The sequence below is a fragment of the Impatiens glandulifera genome, chromosome 1 (genome assembly GCF_907164915.1).
Source record: "Impatiens glandulifera chromosome 1, dImpGla2.1, whole genome shotgun sequence".
Classification (NCBI taxonomy): Eukaryota; Viridiplantae; Streptophyta; class Magnoliopsida; order Ericales; family Balsaminaceae; genus Impatiens; species Impatiens glandulifera.
The window spans coordinates 137,922,418-137,941,261 of NC_061862.1; positions in this window are offsets into that span (position 1 = coordinate 137,922,418).

The window sequence follows — 18,844 nt, forward strand, 5'->3', positions numbered from 1 at the left end:
AACATTATCAAATGTCCACGTCTCTCTAAATATATTTACATTTTCATTAAATTTATAAATTATTAAATTTTATAAATATAATATATATAATTAAAATTAAATATACTAAAATATTAAAATATAAATATAAATATTAAATAAATTATAAGAATAAAAATTTGAGTCTCATAATAATTATCTCACATATTACTTTTATTAATTTACATATTATTTTTAAAATTTTAATTATTATTAAAACATTCAAACAAAATATATGATAATAATTTAACTTTGATAATATAGTAATATTTTATAAGTTTTACTAACAATATAATTTAATATAAATAAATAAATAATTAACATAAGTGTCAAGACACAATTGTGTTGACACGATAACAAAATTTAGTCGGAATAACACGAAACACAATTTAAACACGAGTTAGTACGACACGAATAAATTCGTGGACACGAATAACACGACACGAAAGAGTCTGTGAATCATAATATTTTGAGTGGGTCAAGACACGATACGACACGCATAAAATTTAGACACGACACAACACGACACGATTAAGAGTCTAACACGACTTGCCCGAGTCGAATACGAACGTTTATGTACGATGCCCAACTCTAGTTCAGGGTTCGGTCAGAATACATTAATTAATTAATTTGAAAAGAAACATCTAATTCATATTTTACTTGTATTAATGTGACATTAATTAATAAACCCTTACACTAGCTAGTTAGCTTAATTACATTAATACAATAATAGTTTAATTAATGCATGTGGATCCTACTTATACTATTACTATGGAGCATCATGATCAGGAGATTAGGTCATGGCATGAGGAGGATGCAGATTTACATTCCCTTAGTGTCGACAGTACTCATAAAATCAATTCTATAACAATTCATCAGGAGGAAGCCTCAAGGATGGAAAGCCATCATCTTCATCCTTGGTTTATATATATATATCTTCTTCTTTTCTTTCTCTAAAATATATATATATATAATATCAGTCTAGCTATTTAAATATTTATTTTCAACTAATATTATTGACTTTTTTTAAATTTAATTGTAGGTACAGAATATGCGAATAAATTGCCACGTATTCTGTCGGGATTAACTTGGGAGCCTTCATGGTTGATAAATGTAATAAGAAAATTTTCATTATTTCTTGTTAAAATAAAATAAAATTAATTTTATATAGCTGGGTATCGTACATAAACGTTCGTACTCGACTCGGATAAATCGTGTTAGACTCTCAATCGTGTCGTGTTGTGTCGTGCCTCAATCTTATGCGTGTCGTATCGTGTTTTGACCCACTTAAAATATTATGATCCACAGACTCTTTTGTCGTGTTATTCGTGTTTACGAGTTTATTTGTGTTGTACTAACTCATGTTTAAATTTGTGTTTCGTGTTATTCCGACTAAATTTTGTAATCGTGTCAATACAATCGTGTCTTGATACACCTATATTAATTAGTTATTTATTTATATATATTAAATTATATTGTTAGTAAAAATTATAAAATATAATTATTAATTTATTTTAATTTAAAAAATTTAAATTAATTTAATAAGTTAAATGTATTTAATTTATTTAAAAAGTTATTTAATATGTAAAATGTGTAGATATAAATTTAACATATAGTTTTATAAATAATAATTTAAATATAAAATATTTAAAATGTGTTTTAAAACATATAAATAATTATTCAAATAAAATTAGTTAAATTTATTAATTTAAAGTTATTAATTTATTTTTAAAAAATAATATATTAAGTTAGTTAAATTATTATCATATTTTTTATTTAATGTATTAATAATAATCAAATATGATAAAATAATTAAAATTTTAAAAATAAATATGTAAATTAATAAAAGTAGTGAGATAATTATTATGAAGACTCAAATTTTTATTAATATAATTTATTTATTTAATATTTATAATTTATTTTAATATATTTAATTTTAATTATATATATTATATTTATAAAATTAAATAATTTATAAATTAAATAAAAATGTAAATATATTTAAAGACGTGATAATTTGATAATGTTAGTGTAAAGGTGGGTAGTTTGAGTAAGAAAATGAGAAAGAAAGTGGGAAATTAGTTGGGTATAAATTATAAATGTATATTATTATATTATTATATTATTAAAATTAAAATTATTAATATATTTTTAAGGTATTAATAATAATTAAAATTATAAATAATTTAAAATTTAAAAAATAATTAATAAAATAATATAAAAAAAGAATTATTAATAGATTCAATTTTTTATTCATATAATTTATTTATTTGTTTTAATTTTAATTTATATTATTTAAGTTAATATTTTATTTTAATATTATATTTTAGTATTTTAATTATAAATATTACATTTATGAAATTAAATAATTTATTAATTAAATAAAAATATAATATGTTCAGAGAATGTTAATGTAAACCTAAGTAACTTAGGTCATGTGACTAATTGTATTTATGTTGTTTCGTGTGTATACTCGTGTCGTGTCTATATTCGTGTCGTGTCTATACTCGTGTTGTGTCTGTGTCGACTCGTAACCGTGTTACGATCGTATAAATTCATAATCGTGTCGTGATCGTGTCGTCTCGTGTTAACCCAAGATCCGAGTGAGATAATATCGTATCGTGTTGTTACGTACAAATATCGTGTTGGATCGTGTCGGTTCGTATTTCTCCAACCTATTGCCCATCTCTAGTCCAAACACTAGCTTCACCTTTCATTAATCTTATATGTATCCATCTAACTCATGAATTAGTCTTTTCTCTAGAGCCCATAAATGATAAGAGTGAGAGTTCTGTTCTATTCAAAGAAGTTCTTTAAATAAATTCTTTAAATCAAGATCTCTCTTTTTAGGTGTACACAAATGCTCCACCACTACCTTGATTTCCCCAAAAATATAGTCACACGTGATTTGATCCAACTCCATCATCACCTTTTTTGGAATAACTATTTGCTGAGTCTAGTAACCAATGATGCCCAAAATGACATTTCTTAAAGCTCAATCCTCTCAGCTTAACAAAGTTTCTTAGTTGCTCAACTCAATATCGAATTTCTAACATTCTCAACCAAAGGCTCATAGTGCGAACATTGTAACTGTTTTGAAGAAAGTGAAACGCTTAGATATTCAACTGGAAGAGAACCCTCCTTGATTCCCATTATATTGAATATGTTTCTTTGATTTCCTCACTAACACCACCGTAGAACGCTAAACTTTTATCTTCATTGATGAATAAACTTGTAACAATAGAGAAAATGGTTAATGCTTCTTTAATTGTAGTGACAGATTTCACATCAACTTGAGTCACACAAAAAAAAAAGATCATTTGCAAAGCATATGTGTGTAATGGCTTCCTCCTTGCAATGTGGGTAAAAGATGTATGGACGACTTTTCAATAGCATTTTAAAAACACAATAAAAAATCTTCATGATAAAAACAAAGGTATGAAGATAAATGGTTTCTTTGCCTGACACCCCTTTCACATTTAAAGAAACATTCATGATTACTATTAACCAAGGTTGCAGTAATCGGTAATCGGACATTAATCGACACACACGGATTAATGATTAATTGGATTAATCGGGATTAATCGAAATTAATCGTTTTTAGCCTAAACTCATTATTTTTTAAGAATAATACTAAATTAGTAAATTTCATTCATAAAAACACACCCAAATTCATACAGAGTCACATTGGATACTAAAATTATCGTCCAAAAGCATATAAAGTTATAAACTAAAGTCTAAAAAGTCTAAAACACATCCACAAACACATCAATCTTCATCCCATCTACACTCAGCATCATTATTTTCATCAATGTCTTCTGGTTCCGATACAAATTCTTCTTCGCAAGGTTCTCTCAATTGGACAATATGGTACATGGTAAGAACTTCCAAGAAGCAAGTCTCTTAGGTAACAACTAACATATATGGTAAGACAGACGTATATGGTATATTCCACTCATTTCTTAAATGTAAATCACAGACACATCAAAATAAGGAAGAATGAACAAATTGGTATATTCCACCCATTCAAAAGATCACTCCATGTCAGTTAATCAAGTGCATCACAGTCTCACATATAATAAAATAGCATTTGTTTTCTTACATATTTTAGCTATTCAAATCACAAATGTCAAGATAAAAAATGGGGCACCTGTGACTAGGAAAGCAAGCATATTAGTTTTTGGCGGTCGAGCTGAATGCACACGCTAGTACAAATAAGAAAGCAAAACTGTTTCAGGAACTTTCAGATGCAACAAAGCAAAATTCAACTATGAAAATGGAAGAGGCTAAGTTGCTAGAGTAGAATTCTACTATAGGTTTACCGTTTACCAGTTGATGCCTTTGAGGAAAATATTCAGGTAACCCATTATCTAAATCTGCTCGACTCCCTCGGAAAACAAAACTCATCTGCGATTGATCTCGGTTGCCAGTTGATGCCTTTGAAGTAGAACCCAGTTGATTCAAGTTTACCAGTTGATGCCTTTGAAGCAGATCCCTCACCTGCGATTGATCTCGGTTGTAAGTGGAAATTGATGCGGCGGAGATGAATCTGTCCGATTAGATCAGCCGGATAAGATGGTGGCGGCGAGGCGGAGAAATGGCTGAGCCGAGAGAATGAAGGTGACGGTTAGTGGATTCCTCTCAGTCGGCGAGTCGCAGACGCTGCGGTGAAATGGTAGAGTAACCTAAAGAGTGGGTTTTCAAGAGATTGATGATTTGAAATAAGCCCTTCAAGTAAGGGATTATTTTGAAATAAGCCCTTAAACTATCGGGTCAAACCCAATTTAATCGGGTTGACCGTTGACCAGACCGTTGACCGATTTTTAGAAAAAACGAAACGTTTTTTTCCGATTTCCGATTAATCGCGGATTAATCCCGTTTTTTGCATCCTTGCTATTAACACTAACAATAAAGTGAGGAGTAGATACACCTTGCATAATCTAATCAATGAAAATAATCGAAAATCCATAAACAAAAAGGAATTCACAAATTGTGTCACATCTTATCGAATCAAATATTTTTCTAACGTCAATTTTAAAAGACACGCGTGGTGAAACGAAACACCTACCATAACATTTTAACAAATTATGCATAAAGAGAATGCTATGAGAGATAGAACGACCCGAGATAAATGTTGATTGTCCAATATCCACAAGTTTAGAAATGACTCTTGTAAAGCGATGAGAAAGAATTTTATAAATAACATTAAAAAATGGTATTGGACGAAAATTCCGAATCTTTTAAGGTATGAAATTCTTGAAAATCAAATTCATAATAGTTACATTTCACTAATTCAACATCCTCCAATTCATTAAAATTCCAATGCTGCATCACTCACATACTGATAAACAAGATTCTAGTTTTCTTTCAAGAAAGGAACATTAAACTCATCAGACCCCTATCTCTTATAACCTTTCATATCAAAAAACACATCCTTGTTGTCTTCATGGTTTGCTCTTCTTTAAACAATCTGATGGAGAATCATCAAATTACCAGCACATCCTCCATGTCCCCAACTAGTTCTAATCAACTCCTTGTAGTACTTGAGATATAAAACGCACTTAGAGAGAGAAATTTTCTCTGGAGATTTTTTTTCTCATATCGGGCACGACCGGCACATCAACGCCGCCGGAGCTTTTAACGTCGGAATGATCTCAAATTTCTCCAGCAGGTGCGTCTCTTTCCCCCTACAATCTGACCGGAGGAATCGGGAGAAATCACGATTATAGTTTCTAGATCGGATATTTAGGTCGTTTTCGGCACGATCGGCACAATCGGCACGATCGGAACATTCGGCACGATCGGCACGAACAACACAAACGACACGGATTCTTGCCGCGACCGCGCTTCAACATCGGAAGTCAGCCGCCATCCTCCAGCACCTTCGATCGGTTGTCGTGTGCCCTCTGGAACGTGTTTTGTTGTGCAAAGAACGGTCGCGGTCATCTTCTCTTACCGTTGACCGGAGCATTTCGTCAAACCCCCTTCTGCAGAGACTTGACGTCAAATCGGCGTCGGTCGCCCTCCTCTTCTCACTTTTCGTTTACAGGTTAGTTCGGACCTCGGTCGGGACATCAAACCACACCGCGAGGCGCGGGTAGGTCTCCATTGAACTTCTTTATCGCCGTTTGAATCAAGTGTTCGGTCTGAAGGAAGCTTTCGTAGCTACAGACCATTCCAAAATTGCTTAAACCCTTTCTTGTTTGAGCAATTATTTTCAAGTCCCTGTTCCGGTGCGATTGGTTTCCAATCGTGCTGTTTGCGCCCACCCTTTGCTGCAGAATTCAAACCTTTGTGGCTCCTTTGAAGATTATGCAGTTTTGTGTGCTTGATCTTTCCAATGACTGGTACGCGCCCGTCCAGTGTAGTTACTCGGGCAAGAGGCGTCCTTCAAGTCCGCCCTGACGATCCTAAGAAGGTGCTGAAGGGGCCGTCGACAAGCAGCAAGGCTAGGTCTGATAGACGAACTCGCAGGTCTCTTAACAATCCCAGGAACCAGAAGCCAGAAATCATGGATGAAGTCCTAAACAACGGAGAAGATGCGCCTATTGATTCTATTCCAAATACATCATCGGGTATGAGTTCTTTTCCACATGCTGATGAATTACATGAGAATAGTTCTATTGGGGATTCATACTGTAACAATATGCATGTTCATAATAGAAATGATAGGATTGAATTGATAGAAAAAGACAGTACTGCATATAAAAATGATAGGACTTTAATTCCAGAAAATTCTGTTGTTACTGGACTTGCTGCACAGAATGGACCGTTAGAGTCGCTGGTTGGTACCCTAGACCTGACCGGTCATTCTGTTGGGAAATTGGATTTGAAATATTGTCTTGTTGAAATTGATGACAATCGGGTCGCTTGTGCTGAAAATTCGGTCCCAATGTTGGAGATAATCTGTCAAAAAGGCTCTAAGGTAATGCAGGAAAATGACATAAATTGTATAGGTTTATTGGGTCCTATTGAAAGCTCAAAATTGGGGTCTGTTTCTGAATCGGGTGAAAACATTATGCTGAGATTTATGTATGTTTTGAATGATCCTACTGAAGTTGGTACTGGTGTTCCTATTAAGGTAAGTATGACAGAGCTGAATAAGACTGTTGATCGAGAATTAATAGGTTCAAAGAATATTACAAGGTCGGGGTCAGTTTCAGAAGTAGGAAAACATGACAGTTTGGATAATTCAGGTGCAGAGAAAGATCAGAAAACAAATTTTACCGGTCCTGCTAGAGAGGATGTTAAACTGGGCAAAATAGATCATTTTGAAATTGCCTCTACAGGGTTGGAGATATCAGCTGCTCAAAGTCCATTAGGTCCAAAGAAGGATATAATTTCAGAGGCTTGTTCTGCAATGAGAAATCTTGCAAATCTAAAAGTCTCGGGTTCCATTAATGATCAGAATGTTAAGTCTACCTGTCCTGCTAAGGATCAAATGGAAAGTCAGATATCTAGACTATGTACTAGGCTTGAAAAAGGTTGGACAAAAGACACTAAATGCGCCCAGGATTCTGAAACTGAGGCTAAAATTGCAGGATCTTCTAAACAGCCTACACATCTAGCTGAAACTGTTAAAGAACATAGTCTAACAGAATCTGGAAACACTGAAGAAATTAGATCTGAGTTAGAGCTATTCATGGAAATAAATTCAGCTAAATTAGAAAAGCCTAATAATACAGATCTAAAGGATGATGAACTGAACTTGATTGGTATAGCCAATGGTGAAAGCTTGGCTGGAAATTATATTGATTCGTTGATTGATGTCATCATGAATGACAATCTGGGTCTGAGTATGTATCTCATGGAAGCTACAAATAAGTTGGGTCAGAATATAAGTCAGGGTATAAGAGGTGAAGAATGTATGAAACTAGAAGAATTAGCCAACGGTTTTCGCTTGGCCGGGTCTGATGAGGGGTTAGCCAACGGTTTTCGCTTGGCCGGGTCTAATATGGGGTTAGCCAACGGTTTTCGCTTGGCTGGGTCTGAAAAAGATAATTTGGTTGCAAAAAAGTTGGGTCTAACAAGGGTGGATAACATGAATATTCAAGTCATTGATCCTGAACACGCCGGTCCTGGACACACTAAAATTACTCATGGCATTGGTCATATCTCTTCAAATGTTGGTCCTAGCTCTTCAAATGCCGGTCCTAGCTCTTCAAACGCCGGTCATAGCTCTTCAAATGCTGGTTCTAGCTCTTCTAATGCCAGTCCTAGATCTTCTAATGCCAGTCCTAGCTCTTCTAATGCCGGTCCTATCTCTTTAAATGTCGGTCCTGACATCACATATCCACCTTCTACCGGTCCTAATCGCCAAGATAATAAATCTACTAACAAAGCTATGAGCCACCGGTCGAATCAAAAGAACCAAAGCATAGATGTTGATTTGGAATCAGACGATAGCACTGACTATGATGAAACAATAATATGCGACCTCGAATATCATAAGTCCATGAAGAAGATATCGACAACAATAATCAAACCAAAAGCAAAGAGGCATAATTCTTCCAAAACAAGTGCTGAAATTGAAAAGATCGATCAAGAAACCGGATTGAATAATTCTAAAACAGCTAAGAAGGGTAAGAATGAATTGAAAATCAAAGAAAGGAAAAACATGAAGGCAAATAACTCAAGTTCTAAGAAGAATGCTGAAGTAAATCCCAAGGAAACTGTGACACCCGAGGCTAACCCTGAGATAATGAACCTGGGTGCGTTTTCTCCACTCGTTAATCTGGATCCTGAAATGCCAATTGATAGCATTCAAAAGAGGAAAACTGATACACAAGAGAAGAGCACTAAAGGGGATATTCTAAAGAAGATCGGATCAATTGAAGGCAACGGTTTTGTGGGAAATATAAGGGTTAGATGGGCCGAAAAGAACAAACAAGTCAGGAAAGATAGCATCCCTGAAATAGTCATCTCCTCAGCTCCTCTTACTACTGCAATTCCTGGCAAAGAAAATACTCAGGCTGATAACAAAGATCCTACTGCTGGTCCAACGTGGTCAATGAGGAAAAATGAAATAGCAAATTTGGCAGGACTGAGAAACCAGATGAAGAAGCTATTTCTCCAAATTAATAAACAAGAGATTACTATGCCCCAAGAAAGAAATGATCATTTGAATGCTCAGTTCAACAGTCACTATCTAAAGAATTGAAATCTCTTTAACAAAGACCAATATGATGAAGTGATCAAGTGGACGGTTGACGCCATGAAGGAAATTTCGAAATGTAATAAAACAAAGGTGTACACAATCATGAGCAACCCAAACAAAACATGGCAAGAAGGAAAGGTGTGGAATGGAAATACCATGAGCGATCCAGAAAAGGGAAAATTCCAGATAGACACCTTATTCCCAAAGGTAATTACACTTGATCATCCGCACCGGTTTGAGCTCCCACCAGAAATTGAAGAAAAATGTGTCAAGGCATGGGAGTTTATCATAGTTGGTCATTTTATGGGCAACATGAAGGCACCATTTGTTGAGGTTAAAATAACGTTGATGGGTTAGTGGGAATCCTCTGGTCTAGAGAAGATCACAATCAATGATCACGGATTCTACTTTCTATCATTCAGGAATGGAAGCGAAATAAAGTCGATCATAGAGAGCGAATATACTTTTATCAGGGGGAAAAGATTCAAGTTGTACAAGTGGAGCGAGGAACTTAATACTAATCATAGACCGCCTGAACTTGAACAAATCTAGGTGAATCTCAAGAATGTTCCACCACACATGTGCAACCCGATGGGCCTGACCTATATTTCAAGCATTATAGGCAAACCACTTATGTTTGACCCAGCAATGGAAGGTTACGAGCGTGCATCTGTGGCCAGAGTTAGTGTCGAAATCCATCCAAGTAGCTCTCTTCCAATCAAGCTTGAACTTAAAGATAGACTGGGAAATTTATTTGACATTGGAGTACAATACGAATGGAAACCAAATCGATGTATATGGTGTAGCACTTTCACACACGCTACGAATAAATGTCCAGTCAATAATAATCTAAAATCGAAGGCCAATAACAACACTCAAGTAAGCGATATCAATGACTCTAACTAGGCTCAGGTTGAGAGAAATGTGAACAGGTCTGAATTTAACAACAATGAACGCACTGAGGATGATAAAATGGGCAACCAAAAGCAAGAACAGATAAGGGTAAGGAAGAAGATAGGAAAAAGAATGAAGTGGGTAAGAGTACAAGCTGGCCCTACTAACGTTGATCATATTGGTCATGTTCAGGGCACCGGTCATATTGATTCTGTTTTCTTAAGAATAGGTCCTGTTCAAAATGTCAGTCTTGGTCAAGGTATCGGTCCTGATAAAGCTGAACATAGACATACCGGCCCTAGAGCTTCTCATAAAGCTACTATTTCTAGCCATATTGACCATATTAAGCCCGGTCTTGGACTTGTTGATCATGAAACTACTCAAGCTACCGAACTTGCTACTACATGTCCTGATGAAAAATGTGCAACCATTGTTGATCCCGGCTATATTGGTCCTAATACTGGCACAAGTCCTATTATTGTGGATGATACTATTGTTGGTCCTAACTCCACCGATCCAAATACTGATCAAAGAACTGGTCTTGATGTAACTACATGTCCTAGTTTCAAAGTTTCTGAAATTCAAAGATCTATGGGACGGGGAATACTTGGCCCATATGAAACAAGCAAAATTGGATCTGAAGGCACTCCAATAGGTCGTGAGTCTACTCTTGACAGTTCTAGGAATGCAAGCAGGAACCGAAAAAACAATGTCATAAAAATTCGAAATGACCTGATCCTTGGGCTCAGAGCCACCTTTCGAGATGATGAACATGAGAATCTTGGAATAAGTAATAAAGAAGCTCTTGAGAATGGACTGGGAAATCTTGGGTTTTGTGAAATCAAAAGATCAAGTACAGAAGAAGACAATTTGGTCTTGAATAAGGCAGTGAACCTTAGTTCTAAAGTAGGGCGAATTAAAACCGATAACAAACATGAATCCAGTAGTGAAGAGGTTCAAAGTCAGAAAAGACCTACTAAAGCAGAACAAGATGAAAATCGAAGACAAAGCAGAAAGATCCTGGATCCAGAAGCTACTAAATCTATCACGGGAGAAGATGAGATCTACATGAGGCAACCCTCACTCAATGGCAATAGTATTCCATGTAATCAAACTGTAGTCATTGAAGATAGTGAGGCAAATGATGCTTATGATTTCTCTGATGAAGAGGTCCAGGACAGTCTGGAAAGTCAGGAACCCAACACTTATATTCATTCATGAATATAGTGACATGGAACATAAGGGGACTCAATGACCCTCTAAAATGTAAAGAAATCAGGAGGATCATTGAGAATCAGAAGATCACTATTATTGGTATTCTTGAGACAAAAGTCAAAAGTCGGAACGTTGAGAAGGTTAGAAAATTGTGTATTGATAGTAGCTGGGAAATCATTTACAACTCAAATGACAAAACGGGCAGAATCTGGGTTATTTGGGATAACAAAGTTGTTGAGGTGATGACTCTCTTTTCGAATGATCAAGCAATCCTGGTGGAGGTCAAAGACAGAATAACAAGAATCGTGTTTAATCTTGTTATTGTCTATGGTAGCAACTCAAGTACTGACAGAAGACTCCTCTGGAATTGTCTTAGAAACTGGATCGGTATTGATAAATCTTGGGCTGTCCTCAGTGATTATAACATAACCAGAAACGAATCTGATCGTAGCCCAGAATATGAAATTACTCGGGATATGATTGACTTTAATGACTGCATCAGAGATATGGGTTGTATCGAGCCTACCAATTCTGGGAACTTCTTCACTTGGTCTTTAACGAGAGGGAATGAGCAAATTAGAAAAAGTAGAATTGACAGATGTCTGGTAATGAGAACTGGATTAACCAATTTTCGAGAAGTCAAATTCATGTTTTGAATCCGGGTATATCTGATCACTGCCCGATTAAATTGTTCTAGGAAAAGGAAGAAAGGTTCAAAAGGCCCTTTAAATTTTTCAATTTATGGATGGATAATGATAAATTCAAGGGTATTCTCGAAAGCGGATGGTCAACAGATGTCAGAGGTTCCAACATGTACAGGGTTTCTGAGAAGCTTAAGCTCCTAAAGAATCATTTCCAAAGCTTTGACAAGAAGAAGTTCAGCAATATCTTCAATAGAGTTCTGGCTGCTAGAGAAGAACTGAAAGAGGTTCAGAAAAAGTTATTAAGGGATGATAGTGATGAACAACTCAATGAAACAGAAAGATATGCGCTTGAAAACTTCAGGAAGCTGAGTCTGCTTGAAGAGAATTTTGTTAGACAGAAATCAAGACAGAGTTGGCTTTCGTTGGGTGACAAAAACACATCTTTCTTCTACAGAAAATGCAAGGCTAGAAACATGAGAAACAATGTGTACAGACTGAAGAATGATGATGGTGAATATGTTCAGGGTCAAAAGGGTGTCCAAGATCTGGCTATTGATTTCTATAAGCAGCTTATGGGTACAAGAAAGCAGCATCAAAGTCACCTGAATACCTTGTATCAAATTATTGATAGGAAAATCTCTGCAGAAGATAGTCGCGAGTTGATAAAGGTGGTCACGAAGGTTGAGGTTATAGAAGCTCTGTTTAGTATTGATGGGAATAAAAGCCCGGGTCCTGATGGGTTTAATGCACAGTTCTTCAAAGATAATTGGTCGGTTGTGGGTAAAGATGTTACTAATGGGGTTCTAGAGTTTTTCAAAAATAGGAAGATATTAAAGCAATGGAATATAGCGGTCCTAACCTTGATCCCCAAAACTGCGGTACCTGAGAAAGTACAAGATTTCAGACCAATTTCCTACTGCAATGTGATTTATAAAATAATTTCAAAAATCATTTCTAAACGTTTTAAAAATGTTATAGGAAAAATAATAAATCTTAATCAATCTGTATTCATCCCCGGTAGGACAATCTCTCATAATATTCTTCTCATGCAGAGCCTATTAAAAGGCTACGGGAAAAAGAAAATATCCCCGAGAGTGGCTTTCAAAATAGATATCAAGAAAGCTTTCGACTCTGTTAGATGGGAAGTCATTCGAGACTTTCTGGTTGTTTCTACTTTTCCTATGATTTTTATCGATTGGATTATGCAATGTGTTTCATCATCATGCTTTGTTGTTAGCGTCAATAGAGTCCACAAAGGCTATTTCAAGGGTGAAAACGGGGTAAGGCAAGGGGACCCCCTCTCTTCTTACCTTTTCGTAGCTATCATGGCGATCTTTGAGAGCATCTTCGCGATGTTTCGAAAGAATCGTCCATACATCTTTCACCCATTCTGTGAGGTAGAGGAGGTAACACATTTATGATTTGCTGACGATTTGTTCATTCTAGCGCACGCAGACGTTGATTCCATTAAAACTATTAGGGCTGCACTAACGTTTTTTTCTGAGGTAACAGGTTTAACTATTAATGAAAGCAAAAGTGTGGCATTTTATGGAGGCATGAAGGACGAAACAAAGCAGGACATCTTCAACATCATGGGTATCAGTAAGTATATGAGCATCCCGGACGCGAGCTGTCTTCTATGCATAGGAAATGAAGAAACCATAGATCACTTATTTGGGAGCTGCTGTATTGCTTCGGAGCTTTGGGACAGATTCTATAAAAGCCTGGAGCTGATCAGTTTCCCGAGCGAATGGAATGAAATCAAAGAAGCGGCACTACTCAAAGTCAAGGGAAATAGATTTGCAACAAGCGTGTTCAAGTGCGGCTTTGGAGCAGTGGTGTATAACATTTGGCAAGAACGGAATGCAAGGGTATATGACAGAACCCGCAGGAGCATTGACGAGTTATGGAAAGATATTGTATCGGATTGCAGCGCCCTCGCGGGAACGTGGAGAGGAATTCCAAGCACGGAGCAGAACTGGAATATCTGCAGAAACTGGAATTTACCGTTTTTTAAACTCACTAGAATTGAAATCATTGTAAACATATAATTCATTTACGTTTTTAGCTTTTATTCAGAATGTTACGACTTCAAAATCATTCTAGGCTGTCTAGAATGATCTCTTAAACTCGTGGTTTTTTTCCCGTTTTTGGGAATTTTTAACGAAATTACGCTAAGTCGTTTTTCCAAAAAAAAAACTCCTTATAGTACTTAATAGTTTCCTCATAGACAACTTTCTAACTAATAATAGTTTCACCAAGATATTAATAAGCTTAAGAACTTGATTCTGGAAATTTATGGAGGAGCACTTTTTAAAGAAGAATGAAGTGTTCTTATCTCCAAGAGAGAGCAAGTGCTCTTTAGATTTATGTTTGGCAAAACTTTCTTCTTTAACATTAAGCTTTATAAACCTTGCCAATGCGATTTTCCTCCTCTTGAACCTGATCTGACTACTACATATCCAAAATTTGACCTTTAATGTTTTACAGCTCCACTTTAGAATTCTCAACCCGCTTAGAGATGTTACTAAAGTTTTTACGGTCAAATCGTTCTAGATGCCTCTTGAGAAGTCTTAATTTCTCACAAACTCTAAACATCTTCATATTATCAATAATAACACTCCAAACATCTTGAAGAATGTCCCCTAAATCCATCATGCTTCATACATAAATTAACAAATTTTAAATGACCTCTTCCCCGCTTATCCTTATCCCAAAACAACTTCAAGAGACAATGATCCAAAATACCTAAATGAAGAACATGAATTTGACTAATTAGAAACTAATCAATACATTTCCCATTTATCACCCTGTCAATATGCCTTTTTCTCATATGTTTAGAACCTCTTATGGAAGACCAACATAATTGTTTGCTAGAATAGAAGGTTCAATGCAATTAATATCCCTAATACATTCATTTAACTCCAATATATCATGAGTAATATCTGAATCAATCACTATATTAGGACTATATCTAGTAACATTAAAATCCCCCATGATGGCCCAAGGAGAACCCTCATCAATCTAGTGTCTAAAACCTTTCCAAAGTTGCTTCCTTTACCCTAGTAAAAAAGGGACATTTACCGACAGAATTTACCGAGAGTTTTATAAAATTCTTGGTAATGGTCCTGAGAGAAAGAAATCTTTTATTATTAAAAATAGATTCCGAGAGGTGTGTAAAACCTTCGGTGATATGAGTTTTTACCGAAAGTTTTTCAAATAACCATCGGGTTTGACTCTTCCCAAAAAACAGAAAATAATTCTAAGTATTGGGTTTGAGGTAATTGCGAAGTTTATTCAAAGAACCATCGGTTTTAACTCTCCCTAAATGGATAATTACGAAGATTTTTCAAAAACCTTCGGTAATGACCCTTTTTTTCACTAGTGTTAACTACAATAATTACTACCGTAAACAACTACAAACTAAAGAATGACATATGACACCAAACAACTAACATCAACCATAATAACCTGATTATCATAGAAAAACTTACAAAATATCAACCATCCTAGAATTCCAACCAACTTGTACCATACTTTTTGCACCATTATAATTGTGAATAAATTCTCATCCTTCCACAAAACAACATTGGACAACATTTTCAATCTGACCTTGACCAACTTTTGTCTCAAGAATACCCATAACCATAATTGTGCTTCTCAATAATCATTTTGACCTCCTTTCTTTTAATAGTCTTCCCCTTCTTCTTAGTATTTCTAGAAGCTGAATTGTCCGAAATATTAGACTTTAATGAATCCTAACTTCATAGTCTATGAAGTATCACAACCATATTCTAACTTCATAGCCTCATTTAGAGTCAACACTTTTTACATGGTAATATCCTTGACCCCTTTCGTGGCACTTGACTCTTTAACCTTTATCCCATTGTCCAATAGCTTATCAAATGATTCATAGTATTCTTGGTGATGGGCGTGACACTTTATTTTGACATGATCCTTGAATGGATTGTCTTCCTATCATTCTTAAGGAGGATTTTCAGTGAGTTAGAATTAGAAGAGATTGTATGATGGTTATGGTTCAGGATTTCATGGAGGGAAAATGTGTTTCACTTTTAAGGCGAATATCGGAAGGGGTTAGAATTCTTAACTTGCTTAATGATATTCAATTTTAGGATGGTGGGGATTCATTGGCTTGGAACATTAAAAGGAATGAGAAGTTTGTTTCAGGACTGACATTAGATTTCATTCATACTATGGAGCAAGTTGTTAGCTGACATCAAGTGGTTTGGTCCCCTAAGGTTATTTTTGGGCATCAATTTATTCTATGTCTGTCGTACCGAGAAAGATTGACAACTGGTGACGACTTCAGAAATTAATGAATATTCCTGATTCTAAATGTCTTTTATGTGAAGGGAATGAGTAAAGCATTGATCATCTTTTTTGGGATGGCCCTTTTGTTGCTATGTTATGAGATAATTTATTTAAAAATATGAATATCTCTAACTTCTCTTCTCTTGCTCATGGTATGATATCAGATGTTTGGCAATTGTGAAAGTAAATGGTAATAGATTCTACTTAAATGTGTTTCAGTATTTTTTTTTGTGTCTTGCTATATAATGTTTGGATGGAGAAACGCAAGAATCATTACAAGAATTTATAAATCAGTGGAGAAAGTTGCTAAAATCATTCATTTATACTTGGAGGTGTATTCCAGCATGTGAATGAAATTGGGAGCTATGTCAAAATTAGAATATTCCGAGTTTACCTAAAATTGTTGACCAAGTGTAACTCGTAAAATCTATAATTTATTTGAAATAATAAGAGTTTAGTTTAAAAAAATATTAATTTTATATTATTATTACAATATATATAATTAAGTATTTTATACATCAATAATATATATATATATATATATAATCAATTAATTAAAAATAATAATAAATAGATGAAACTATAAAAAATTATATTTACAAAATTAATTTTAATTATTTATTTATTTGAACAAATAATATATTTGTTTTAATTTATAAATATAAAATTATTTTTTATAATCATAAAATTCTATAAATTGTAAAATTAAAATTATTTATAAACTCGTAAAATCTTATTATTGTAAATTTAAATTCGTAAAAGTAACTATTTAAGAGTTTATCTAAAATAAGACTACTTAATCATATCTAAAATCGTAAGAATTTAAAAGTCTCATTCTAGATTTTAATAGCCTTGACAACAAAGTGTCAATGTTTAAGTGGAATTTAATGTAATTTTATTGTATAAATTAATTTCTTACCCATTATGATGTAAAATCTTGTTTTCATATTGAGATATTATATGATAGTTCATTTCCCATTTAAAACGTTTTAAATAAAAAAAAATGTTATATTATATGAAATCATACTAATTTTTTTATATTAAAAAATAAAATATATAAAAAAGTAAAATAAATAATCCAACTCTAAAACAAAAATTAATTGTTAATTAATTTGTTATTATAGAATCCAATATGAAATTTCAATATTTCACAAAATTTTATAAAATAAAATTAGTAAATCCGTGTTAGTTTGTTTAATATTATTATACTGAAATAGATAACTATTAAATATGATGGATAAATATATATATTTTTTCATTAAATAATTACATTCATATATCATTAAAAAAATCGTATATTTTTGAAAGAGTGGCAAGACATCACAGAGGGCAACGAATAAATCAAGCGATCAATCATCACTAAGGCGAAGGGTAATCGGTTCTCGACTAACATCTTCAAGTGTTGTTTTGCTTTGGTTGTATATCACGTTTGGGCCGAAAGAAATTCAAGGGCGTTCTCTAGAGTTCGTCGAAACGAAGAGAGCAAGTATGGAACAATATCATTTTGAACAGAGAAGCTTTAATTCACATGTGAAGACGTATTTCAATCACTCCGGAGAATTGAACGTTTTATCGAAAATGGGGTATCATATTCGAGAAAGTCATTGATTTTATGTTTGTATAAGGCGAGCTAGTTAGATTGTACGTAATGTATTTTTTGTTTGTATTCATTTGATTGATAACTCATTTGGTTTTCGATAAATATCAAATCTATGTTTGTTAGATTGATACGAACAAGTCACGTCCTTTTTTCCTTTTTTTGAGATTTTTAATAAAATTACATTTTTTTTAAATAAAAAATCTCATAATTATAGATATTTTAATCTCTCGTTAAATCATTCTTATATTATTCATATACTACTTTCTCACATTTAAAAAAAATTAAAAATTCTAAATAATTTATATTTTAATTAAAATAAAAGTCTAAAATTAATTAAAATATCTGTAAATAAAAGTTTTATAAAAAATATAACAATTTAAGAAAAAAAATAATAGAGGAAAATTAATAAAAATTAAATAATTTATTATAAAAATATCCCACTATCATTTGAAATATAAACTTAAAGTTGGGATGAGTTTGAAATTTTTTCAAATTAATCAATTTGATTGGATAATAATAGAATATATAAAATTATTTTGAAAATAATAATAATTTATATTATTTTAAAAAATAATAATTTTACTTTCAAATAAAAAATAATAAAATATTTGAATTTATATTTATTTTTAATAAAATTAATAATTCTAATATACATACATATAATTATTCACATTTAAATTAATAATAATTTAGAATAAAATACTTTTTAAATAATAATTTTATTTGTTAATAAAATAAAAAATTCAACTATTGTTTATAATACATTTTAATTTAAAATAACTATTTAAATATTAACTAAACAAATACCTAACCATTAAATAATCATAGTTTATAATAAAATATTTTAAGACAATAATTTTAATTTATTATTTTATTATTACACATTTAAAAAATACAAAATGTCATTAGACCAACAAGTGGGTATAATTTTGTAGACATTTGAATTTTTATACATAATTTTTAAAATTTATTTGAATAAATTAG